Raw genomic sequence first — 11,753 nt, forward strand, 5'->3', positions numbered from 1 at the left:
ACTGTGGGCTCATTCTTTGAAGAGCAGGAGATAATTCAGTGATGTCACGTTTAAAGGCAGCGGGGGCGGGGCTTGTTTTTAAGAAGGAGCGGTTTGAGATGATTTACAGAGCAGTGATAAGGAGGGCACGCCGCTGTAAAGTTCTCAAACGTCTCAGCAGGGATTAAAAATAGTCTGCAGTTATGCTGTTATGCTAATTCCAGCATACAGACCACTCGTCAGGCGATCAAAACCGGTTCTGAAGCAGGTGAAAACCTGGCCAGCAGGAGCCATCTCTGCTCTTCAGGACTGTTTTGAGAGCACTGACTGGAACATGTTTAGAGAGGCTGCAACTTACGGCGACTTCACTGACTTGGAGGAGTACACATCATCAGTGTCCAGCTATATCAACAAGTGCACCGATGACGTCACTGTCTCCAAGATCATCATCTCACGACCCAACCAGAAACCGTGGATTACTGCGGAAGTGCGTGCACTTCTAAGGACCCAAGACTCTGCCTTCAAAGAGGGAGATAAGGTGGCGCTTAGAAGAGCGAGGGCTGAACTTTCTCGGGCCATCAGAGAGGTGAAGCGCGCACACGCCCAGAGAATCCACAACCACTTTAAGGACAGCGGCGACACACGACGCATGTGGCAGGGCTTACAAGCCATCGCTAACTACAGGACGACACCACCTGCCTGTGACAGTGACGGCTCCCTCCCAGATGTGCTTAACAACTTCTATGCTCGGTTCGACAGGCAGAACGACGTGGCGGCGAGGAAGACCACCCCTCCTCCGAACGACCAGGTCCTGTGTCTCACTACAGCTGAGGTGAGGAAAACTCTACGCAGAGTCAATCCACGTAAAGCTGCTGGACCAGACAACATCCCAGGCAGAGTGCTCAGAGAATGTGCTGATCAGCTGGCAGATGTTCTCACCGACATCTTCAACATCTCTCTGAGCAGTGCCGTCGTTCCCACGTGCTTCAAGGCCACCACCATCGTCCCCGTGCCCAAGAAGTCTTCTGTGTCCAGTCTCAATGACTACCGCCCTATCGCACTTACACCCACCATCATGAAGTGCTTCGAACGGCTCGTCATGAGACACATCAAGACCCTGCTGCCCCCCTCACTGGACCCAATGCAATTTGCATACCGCCATAACCGCTCAACGGACGACGCCATCTCCACTGCACTCCATCTTGCCCTGACACACTTGGACAAGAAGGACTCACACGTCCGAATGCTGTACATAGATTTCAGCTCAGCATTTAACACGATCATCCCCCAACAACTGATCGGAAAGCTGAGCCTGTTAGGCCTGAACACCTCCCTCTGCAACTGGATCCTGGACTTTCTGACCGGAAGGCCTCAGTCAGTACGGATCGGGAACTGCACCTCCAGCACCACCACACTGAGCACTGGGGCCCCACAAGGCTGTGTGCTCAGTCCTCTGCTGTTCACACTGCTGACTCATGACTGTGTAGCAACACACAGTTCAAATCACATCATTAAATTCGCTGATGACACGACCGTGGTGGGTCTCATTAGCAAGAACGACGAGTCAGCGTACAGAGAGGAAGTGCAGAGGCTAACGGACTGGTGTAAGGACAACAACCTGTCTCTGAATGTTGACAAGACAAAAGAGATGGTTGTTGACTTTAGGAGGACACGAGGCGACCACTCACCGCTGAGCATCAACGGCTCCTCTGTGGAGATCGTTGACAGCACCAAATTCCTGGGCGTACACCTGGAGAAGGACCTCGGCTGGTCCCTCAACACCAGCTCCCTGCACAAGAAAGCCCAACAGCGTCTCTTCTTTCTGAGAAGACTGAGAAAGGCCCGGCTTCCACCACCGATCCTGACCACCTTCTATAGAGGAACTATTGAGAGCATCCTGAGCGGCTGCATCACTGTCTGGTTTGGGAACTGTGCCATATCAGACCGCAAGACCCTACAGCGGATAGTGGGAACAGCAGAGAAGATCATCGGGGTCTCTCTACCCTCTATTGAGGACATCTACACCACACGCTGCATTCGCAAAGCCACCAGCATTGTGGCTGATCGGACACACCCCTCTCACACACTCTTTACACTCCTGCCATCTGGAAAAAGGTACCGAAGCATTCGGGCACGCACATCCAGACTGTGCAACAGCTTTTTTCCACAAGCCATCCGTCTCCTCAGCAAAAAGGGACTGACTGATAAACACGCACACACACACATACACTAACATTATCACTCAGCTTAACTCAAATACCTCAAAACATTGAGACTGGACTGACTAACCAACACAAGCGCAAACACACTGACCTACACCACCAAACCATCGCACACACCAACCTGTAAATGCTCTTTTGCACAATATTATTACTAGATATATTATATATTTTTTTTTTTTTTGCACTAACTTGTCTTGTAGCACCTTGGTTCCTGGAGGAACGTTGTTTCGCCTCACTGTGTATTTTTAAACTGTATATGGTTGAAGTGACAATAAAGTTGAACTTGGAACTTGGAAACTTGGATAAACACAGAGTGTGTGTGTGCGCTCGCATGACTGTCTTTGTGAGGACCTGGTACACTGTCAGACATTGTGAGGACACAGAGTGGACAGTGATGACGCTTCATTGGGTCCTGACTGTGAGATAAACCCTCAACGACCTGTTTGATATCTCAGGTCTTCTGTAAGACCCAGCTCCAGGTTTGTGTCTGGGAATGCTGGGAATGCTGGGAATGCTGGGAATGCCATGATGGTCCTCACAGACAGAAAGGCAGAAATCTGTGTCTGCAAAGAATCAAGAGAAAAAAGAGAGATTTATCGTCTGCTGTCAGACTCCAGCTGCACCTCATCTTCATCATCACCATGCTCACCCTCCGCCTCGTCATCTGAACTGCACCTGCTGCTCACCACCACCACCACCACCATCTTCATCTTCCTCACTAAATCTGTTCTCTCTTTCTCTGCTGAATCACCCGGTTATGTAACAACAGTCTGCTCAACTTTGAGAGGAACAAAACTCAGAACAAGACTCTCACATCCACCCATCCATCCATCCATCCATCCCTCCATCCATCCATCCATCCATCCATCCATCCATCCATCCATCCCTCCATCCATCCATCCACCCACCCATCCATCCATCCATCCACCCATCCATCCCTCCCTCCCTCCACCCATCCACCCATCCATCCGTCCAGCCAGCCAGCCAGCCAGCCATCCATCCATCCATCCATCCCTCCATCCCTCCATCCCTCCATCCATCCATCCACCCATCCACCCATCCCTCCATCCATCCATCCAGCCAGCCATCCAGCCATCCATCCCTCCAACCATCCATCCAGCCATCCATCCCTCCACCCACCCACCCACCCACCCATCCATCCCTCCCTCCCTCCACCCATCCACCCATCCATCCAGCCATCCATCCACCCATCCCTCCCTCTCTCCCTCCCTCCCTCCCTCCCTCCACCCATCCACCCACCCCTCCATCCATCCCTATATAAGTGATGGACGCTGTGATGTCACCACAGATCACACTCCTTCCTTTTACAGTCACAGTGACAGTTAGGACAGATGAAATGCATCATGGGTAAAAATACCACAGATGTTATTTTGATAAAATATCGTATTTGTCAATTATAGGTTATCATAATGATTATTTATGTTTTTAACGAGAGGGAACGCGACTTAAGAACTTCCTGCAGGTGTAGTTGGGTCAGGATGGTCACATGGGATTAACAGTACCATTCTAAAGCTGACTGAGCTCCACGCCGTGACACTTCCTCGGCCTGTGTCAGTCGCGCTGTAGCAAACATGAAGGCTGTTTGCAGATTGTGCTCATGCTGCAGCGGCGTCCAAACGGGAAGTGACAACGACGACCAGCGACCGCAGAAAGTTAATGACGTGCACTGAGCTCAGTTTGTGGTGAACAACTGAAGCGAGCGCCAATAAGGGAAGCACGCCTCTGATTCATTAGAGGGTTGCCGAGGCAACAAAATGTCAACACAGTGACTGAATCACTTCCTGTGTGGACACGAAGGACAGGGCTGGTTTCCTCCCCTGGTGACAGTGACGAGCTCATGTTCAAGGTGGTGGTATCACACTTTTGTCATGACAATGCATGAAACACAGCTGCCTGTGTCGGGGGCTGGGGCGTGTCACCTTCATGCACAGATGTTCTAATCAGCTGTTTGTCCTTTCAAACCAAACTTCCTGTTTGATTTAACCTGCAGCAAGGTCTCTGCTGATGTCACCTGTGATGTCACCTGTGATGTCACCTGTGATGTCACCTGTGATGTGAAGCTCAGGGTCCCATCAGGTTAAGTCGGCTGACTCAGCTCTGCGAGTAAACTCAGAGCGTTGGTCAGGGTTCCTCTCGGGAGAGATTTGTCCTCCTCCGCTCCAGCTGGAGCTGAGTTATGGCGGTGAGCGGCGGCCGCTTGTAAAGCTGGTGCGAGTTTCAGCTGATGGATAGAGCAGAGGGAGGAGGAGGAGGAGGAGGAGGAGGAGGAAGGAGTCTTCCATCTAGAGGCCTGACTGCTGTGCAGCTCAGCGTTTAACCCTGTGCTAACCTGTTTGCGCTCAGGCAGAGTTGATCACGCCGTTACCCAGCATGCCTCTGAGCCCGACTGCATCAGGACTGAGTGCGCTGTAATCTCAGGAATGTGAAACTTAGAGGGACGCGCTGCCATTTTTAGCCGGGCAGTTAATAACTCACGGTCACGGCGTGGGCGGGGGGCGTGGCGCTGACATGTTAACGTTCACATGCTTTACTCTCAGAGCAGCTCAGAGACAGAACAGGCTGAGTCAGCAGGAGGTCAAAGGTCACAGGATTCACTTGGAGAGACATCCACACAGCTGCAGTAAAGCAGGGAGCCCGAGTTTCACATCGACCATCATTCAGGTGGGGTGATGATGTCATTTCCACATAGATCAGAGCTCCTGGGGAATTACGGCTGTTCAGACGATCACATGACGTCCGCAGACACACGTGGGCTGCTGTGGTGACGCTGCGAGACCGGCTGAAGCTTCCTGATCTGAACGATGAAGACAAACAGGCTGAAAACACAACGCAGCACGACTCAGTGACGGCTGTCGAACACTTTAATCTGTTCTTGAACTTATTTCTAAAAGTCTGACAGATGTGAACATCACACCTGGGAGAGAGAGCGCTGATGACCTCAGAGCGTCTCTTTGAACCTGCTCTGATGAAACGCTCGCTGCCTCTGAGAGGAAGCGTGTCCGTGTTCCTCACACGGAAACAGTCTGAGTGAAGACGTCTCACGAAATAAACCTAAAGAATGAACTAATCACACTCGAGTGAAACGCCAGAGTAAAATAAATGACCTAAAAATACTGCGTTATGATAATGCTATGCTAAAATGCTAATTAGAATAGAATAGAATAGAATAATCGTTTAATTGTCCCACAAGGGGAAATTTGGTTGTAACAGCAGCCAAAAAGACACATGTACAAACAAACAGGACACAGGACAGAAACATCAAGGACAGGTTACTATATACAGAGAGTACTGTACAGTTATTACATTAAATAAAAATAACTACAGATAAGAGGCAGAGCAGGTTGTATCGCGAATTGGTTAATTAACTTATTGCAGTTACAGCGCAGATGTAAACATCTATTTTTGTTGGGAGCAGTTCTCATTGTAATAATAATAATTTCGATGACAACAGTGTGTTTCGAGACCCTCAAAGCGTTTTACAATGCCACCATTCATTCACTCACTGGTATCGCACCATCGGCCCCTCTGGTCATCACCAGTAGGCGGTAAAGTGTCTTACCCAAGGACACAACGACCAGGACAGAGAGCCCGGGGATCGAACCGGCGACCTTCCGGTAACAGAGGTGCTTCCCAACCCCCTGAGCCACAGTCGCCCTCGCTGACACATACACACAGACACACACACAGACACACACACAGATACACACACAGATACACAAACACTGTCGTCATTGGTCAGATAAAATCAATAACAGCAATCCTCAGTGGGCGGAGTCAGGAAACCTCCTGAAGATGAAACGAGCGTCCTCACTGTGGCGCTGCGGCGCTGTGATTGGCTGCAGGGACAATAACAGCTGACTGAAGCTTCCTGCAGACATGAAGCAAACTGCTCAGAGCTGCACTGATGGTCATCGTGTCCTCTGGGACGAGTCTTTGGAGCTGCTTCAAAAAAAGAAAAGAGGAGAAATCTGATGCAGAAAAATGCAAACGCAGCATTTCTGGAACAAACAGTTTGTTTATGGAAGTTCATCTGTGCCTGCACAACAGCTGAAACCGTCCTCCAGAGGACGCCGGCCACAGAGCCCAGATTTGAACCTACCGTTCACACGTGAAGCTTCTGAAACTGGAGGTTTAATTATTTTATTACTTCCTGTAAGGGTCATGTGACTAGCTTGTTCCAGTCACATGATCGTCTTCTGGTCCCCAGACCACACATTTCCTCGCCCTGTTTCGCTGTGTTTCAGCACGCCGTGGCCTCTGAGGACGCACTCGGTGAGGTCACAAACATCCTGCCGCGCGGCACATTCGGGTCATGTGGGGAACCCTCCGCCACCGCCTCCTGCCCCGCTGCATCGTGAGTGTTTCTCTGCAACAACAAACGAGCGTTTGAAGCTGCTGTGAGCTCGTGTGTACGAGCGGCCAAGCGGCCAAATAAACTCTCAGGGTCAAAGGTCACGGTAGGAGGCGAGGAGCCTGAGGACCCATGTTTTATTACCATAGAGAAAAAAAGCAAACTGTTTACTGTCCCCAGTTTAACATGCTGGTGATGATACAGTCAGAATCACAGCTGAGCTTATCATGTAAATAAATAAACAACTTATGTACGAAGAACAACTGGTCAAACAAACAAGGCAATAATTACATAAATAAATAAAAAGAACAAAACAAATATGTCAGGTAAGTTCACGTGTGGGAAAACACACTTTTTATTTATTCATATTTTAACCACACGAGCCACAAATAAAAGAAAAACAGCCTTTAAATCCATCCATTCGCTTCCACTTTTTCAGGGTCGCGGGAGCGCTGGAGCCTATCCCAGCTGTCACAGGGCGAGAGGCGGGGACAACATGCAAACTCCACACAGACAGGCTCTGGCCTGATGGTGGAATTGAACTCGGGACCTTCTTGCTCTGTGGCAACAGTGCTCACCACCGTGCTGCCAGCCTTTAAAGCATTTTATTAATTCATGTTTATTGTATGGTGAAGTAACTAAAAACTTGTTGATGTTCGTTTACTGAGATTATGTGTCAGTTGTTGCTTCATATGATAAACAGTAAAACTTGGGTCACGTGACTCTGTAAGGCTGACAGTCAGAGAATCAGACTCGGGGAAGATGAAGACGAGGCCGTGGGTTTTCTTTGCTGGTTTTGGCCGAGCTGAGCTGGAGGGTCTTCCTCCCTCGCTGATGATGATGAAGATCTTCAGCGTTTTGGATCCAGGAAATAACGTGAAACCTTAAACCACATAAACACAGTGAAGTTTAAGCTGCAGCAGCTCAAACATCCTCAAACACCAACACTGAAATGAGTTTCTGAGTCCCTAATCCTCCACCCCCCTCCCCCGCCCCCCCTCCTCCTGGATGTGTGATGTCAGCACCATTAGAGGCAGTTTTCCTCTCTGAAGATCAGTTTATCATCAGCTCAGAGATTTCAACATCGCTGTTTGTCCGGCGCTGCTGCTCAGCTCCTGGTCTGAAATGAGCTGTTTTAGCTCCGCCCTCTTTTACCTCCTGACACCTGAGCACATCTCATTTCTCCAAACTGCTTGTGATTCGGTGGCTTCATCCCCAACCACCTGAACTCTGCGAGGAAGCGGCGTTCACCTCGTCAGCCCTCGGAGTCCACGCTGTGCCCGAGCGTGACGCTTTCCTCCACGCCGCCCTCCACCTCCATCCCTCACTCCTGACCTCGCTGCTCAGATCAGCTGCAAAGCTTCAGTGTGGCGTCCTCGGGCCGAGGATGGAGGCTCCTCCAGCTGGCTGAGCCGCAGCTCCAGGGCTGTTTGTGTGGGCCGGCAGCCCTGGAGCTGTTAGCGGGTTTGGATATTTTTAGAGGTGAAATCTCAACAAACAGCTGGAAGCTTAAAGGGTTAAAGCACGAGAGCCTTATTTTAACAGACGTTCCTGTTTTATGAGCCAGCTTCACTCAGCTGAGCGCCGTCCACAGTTTCTGACTCCTTTTATTTCACTTTGGTTTCAGAGCGGCGGTAACACGAGCCAAGCACGTTTACTTTAGCTGCAGATCTTTGAATCTAAAGCAAACGCAGCTTCAGGAGGGTCCAGCTGTTCATCCAGCTGTTCATCCAGCTGTTCACACAGCAGCTCACAGACGCTCTGTTTCCTGCACTTCAATAATCAGTTATTCTTTATAATGTATGTAATGACTTCAGATCGTTTTGCTTTGATTTTTAAAGACCTCAAACGTCCGATCAGTCCTCACTGATCGTCAGTGGGATGAATAAAGCTTTGTCAAGTATTCCATGTGACAAACACGCCCATGCACATGTTTGTAGCTTTAAGGATGCTTCCATGTATCAACACAGAAAGTGTCCTCAAAATGAAATAGAAATAATTTATTTCAGTTAAAGCAGAACTGCAACAAAAGCACAGAAGGCTGAGCTGAAGATGGTCAGGAGTCCATCAGACGGTCTGAGCATGTGCAGAGGAGGGAGGGTGGAGGATGAAGATGGAGCTGCCAGGAAGGAGGAGAAGAGGAGGATGCTGGGATACGAGCTGTTCTGATGACCTCTAAGGCCAAAGAAGAAGAATTATAACAGACACATGAGATAACAGCAGATACACGTGTAATAAACGTGTAATAAACGTGTAATAAACGTGTAATCAACGTGTGTGCATGCACAGAGCAGCTGGGGATCAGTTTGTGTAATCCTGCTTGAATGAACGTTGGAGTCGTGTGTGCTAACTGTTAAACAGCAGCAGGAGTGAGTCCTCACAGAGACCACAGCCGGGCTGCTTCACCCACTCACCGCTCTAACTTTAAAGGTTGGAGGCTGTGCTGCAGTCACAGCAGTGCTGAGCATGAACTCATGCTAAGCTGCTGTAGCAGAGAAATAAGCAGAGCTGGAGCGCTGATGAAATTTTCGGGTATTTTTAATCTGACGTGACCTTCGTTCACTCAGAGCCTCGTCTCCTCATTTTAGGAGCTATTTAAAAGGACATTTCACTCGTGTTTCTCACGGACGCTGCGAGGGGGTGGGGTCTATGTCATTGAATAGACACAGAGTTTCTCGAGCTCTGAGACTGATGTTAGTGTGTCGTCTTTGTTAAAATCCTGCAGAGAGGATTCTGGGTAAAGAGACTGACATGGGTAATGGGGTCAGTGGGGGCCCAACAACAAACCAGTGCCCGGGGCCCCTCAGGGGGTCAGCGCTGATGGTTATGAGACTGTATCCGAACGCGGCGGCGTAAGACGTTTCGTGACATACTTTAGAAACACGAAGGCCTCGGGGTCATGGGAAGGGTTCGGCGCTCCGTCCCCCTAAAACTGGGATAATCGCATGTGTTTGTGCTTCGGATTAAAGGATCGAGAGACGTTTGAGAAAGAACGAGTCGCCCCAAGAAGCTGCTCCGCTTTCCATCGCTGCAGTTACAGCATGCACCGCCCTCTGCTGCAGTGCTGTCCACCGCACTGTGTGTGTGTGTGTGTGTGTGTGTGTGTGTGTGTGTGTGTGTGTGTGTGTGTGTGTGTGTGTGTGTGTGAGGTCGCCCTGCAGCTGAGAGATGAGCCGCGTCCAAACCTTTGTCAATGCAGTGTTTGCTGACAGAGCGCTGGCAGCTACCAGTGAGCACACACACACACACACACACACACACACACACACACACACACACACACACACACACACACACACACACACACACACAGTGAGTCACACGGTGCATCAGAGCGAGCAGGTCGTGGAGCTGCAGGTGAGAACACCTGTACCAGTCAGGACTGAGACACCACAGAAGAAGACATCAGCAAATGAAAGCTTTTAATTTGAAAAACTGTACTTTACTTTAAAAAGACTTCCATACTTCTGACTTTAAGAGCTTCTCTGAGGCTCAGAACACAAACACACGTTAAACATATAATAAACTCTGAGCGTCGTGTAAACACAGACGGGGACAGCACGTCCTCGCTGCCGCTCTCCAGCCTCAGCTGTGAACTTCCTGTTCAGCGAACACTCGGTGCTAGCTGCTCATCACAGGCTCTGGCCTTCATGGTGTCGACTTCCCTGAAGACTTTACGTGGAAATCTCCGATACTTTGGAAGTTCTGAGGGATCAGAAATACTGGAACAGATCATTAGAGCCAAATTTCCGCCCGGAGCTCCGAGGGAAACTCTGAGTATGTACGGCTTCGATGTGCCGACCTGAGCTCTGAGTATCAGCATGATCTTTAACCTTTGACCTGCTGAAGATCTTTAGTTCTGCTGCATCGGCTTCTTATCAGAGCTAACCGCTAACACAGCTAGCATCAGGCCATTGCAGCCCACGCCGTGTTTCCAGCGATGTCACAAACACAGCAGGACTCGACCCCTCGTCATCACGCTGTCACATCCTCCTGCACCCTCGTCAGCGGCACACAGACTGAAGGTGGAGTCACCGTACGATTAAAGAGCGACCATGATCGTGCCACGCGCTGACAACAGCTGGAACAGCAGCCGCCTTCTCTGGGTGCAGAGAAACATCCACAGACTGACGGGACGTGCGAGGCGCCGCTGGCTCTGGTTTCAGCACAGCCGTCATGTTTTCAGAAAGCCTCGATGACGGAGGGTAGATGAGCTCCAGCAGCTCCAACCAGCTGCAGCGTGTTTAATGCGTCGTGCACTGAGTAAGCAGAGGGCTGCAGGCGCTCGCTGCGTCGCTCTTCATCGATGACCTGCAAATAAACAAAAACGCTCCTGAAACTGTAAATCAGCCCCGAGCGGCCGCAGACTCTTAGAAATGATGTCATCAAAGATACGAGAGGATCAATAACCGTCTGCGTGAAGTACGATCTGAACGTGACGCACGGACGGCCTGTAAATCTGTTTCCCATCATGCCCCTGTGCTCCCTCGGTTTACAGGCGCCGCCTCACCTCGCTCCCACTCACATTCCTCACCGAGCACGCCGACAGCACAAACAGCAGCGCCGACTTTGGCCTTAAATTACTCCCATCAGGCCTCGCGTTAGATAAACACTCGTGAACTTTGACCTGTCACATTTATGTTCTCCACACAGAGACGCTTTATTAGGAACGCTAAGAGACGCTGCACAGACAGGAGCAGCACTCAGGCTAACCTGCTGTGTTAACACTGAGGCGAGTCACGGCGAGGGGGCGGTGCTTAAAACACAAAGCTTCTCCTGTTGGCGAGCCGCTCCGCGTCCTCCTGCACGGGCTGAGCTGTGAGGCGGGGCCAGAGTCGACCCCAGAACACCAGGAAGTCATTCCTGCAGCCGTCGGGAACGCTGCCCCCCAACAGTCGGCTCCATCAGCTCCAACCAGTTTGACCTCTGACCTCTGCGATCAGCAGGTGATTCCCTCTGACTGCCGACCCGAGGACACGCCGTCCTGCCGGGGGATTTATTTCAGACGAAGACTCAAAGAGACGTCAGCTGGGAGTCGCTGCCCGCCCACCCCGGGCCTCTGATTGGCTGCTGCGCTGTGCACGCAGCAGCACCTCTGCAGGGGGTTATTGTTGTTGCGCTGCCAACGGCACGGTGCACATTTCTGGCCACCCTGAAAATAGACGGCGGCCTCGCCACGG

General features: G+C 50.6%; 1 long non-coding RNA gene across 1 annotated transcript in view; it reads left to right on the forward strand.

Annotated features, from left to right (window-relative positions):
- Positions 1 to 11,753, forward strand: part of LOC308387774 — a 105,250-nt gene that overhangs the window by 10,371 nt on the left and 83,126 nt on the right. The gene's annotated exons all lie outside the window — the stretch shown is intronic.

This window comes from Rhamphochromis sp. 'chilingali' (genome assembly GCF_963969265.1).
Source record: "Rhamphochromis sp. 'chilingali' genome assembly, chromosome: 19".
Classification (NCBI taxonomy): domain Eukaryota; kingdom Metazoa; phylum Chordata; class Actinopteri; order Cichliformes; family Cichlidae; genus Rhamphochromis; species Rhamphochromis sp. 'chilingali'.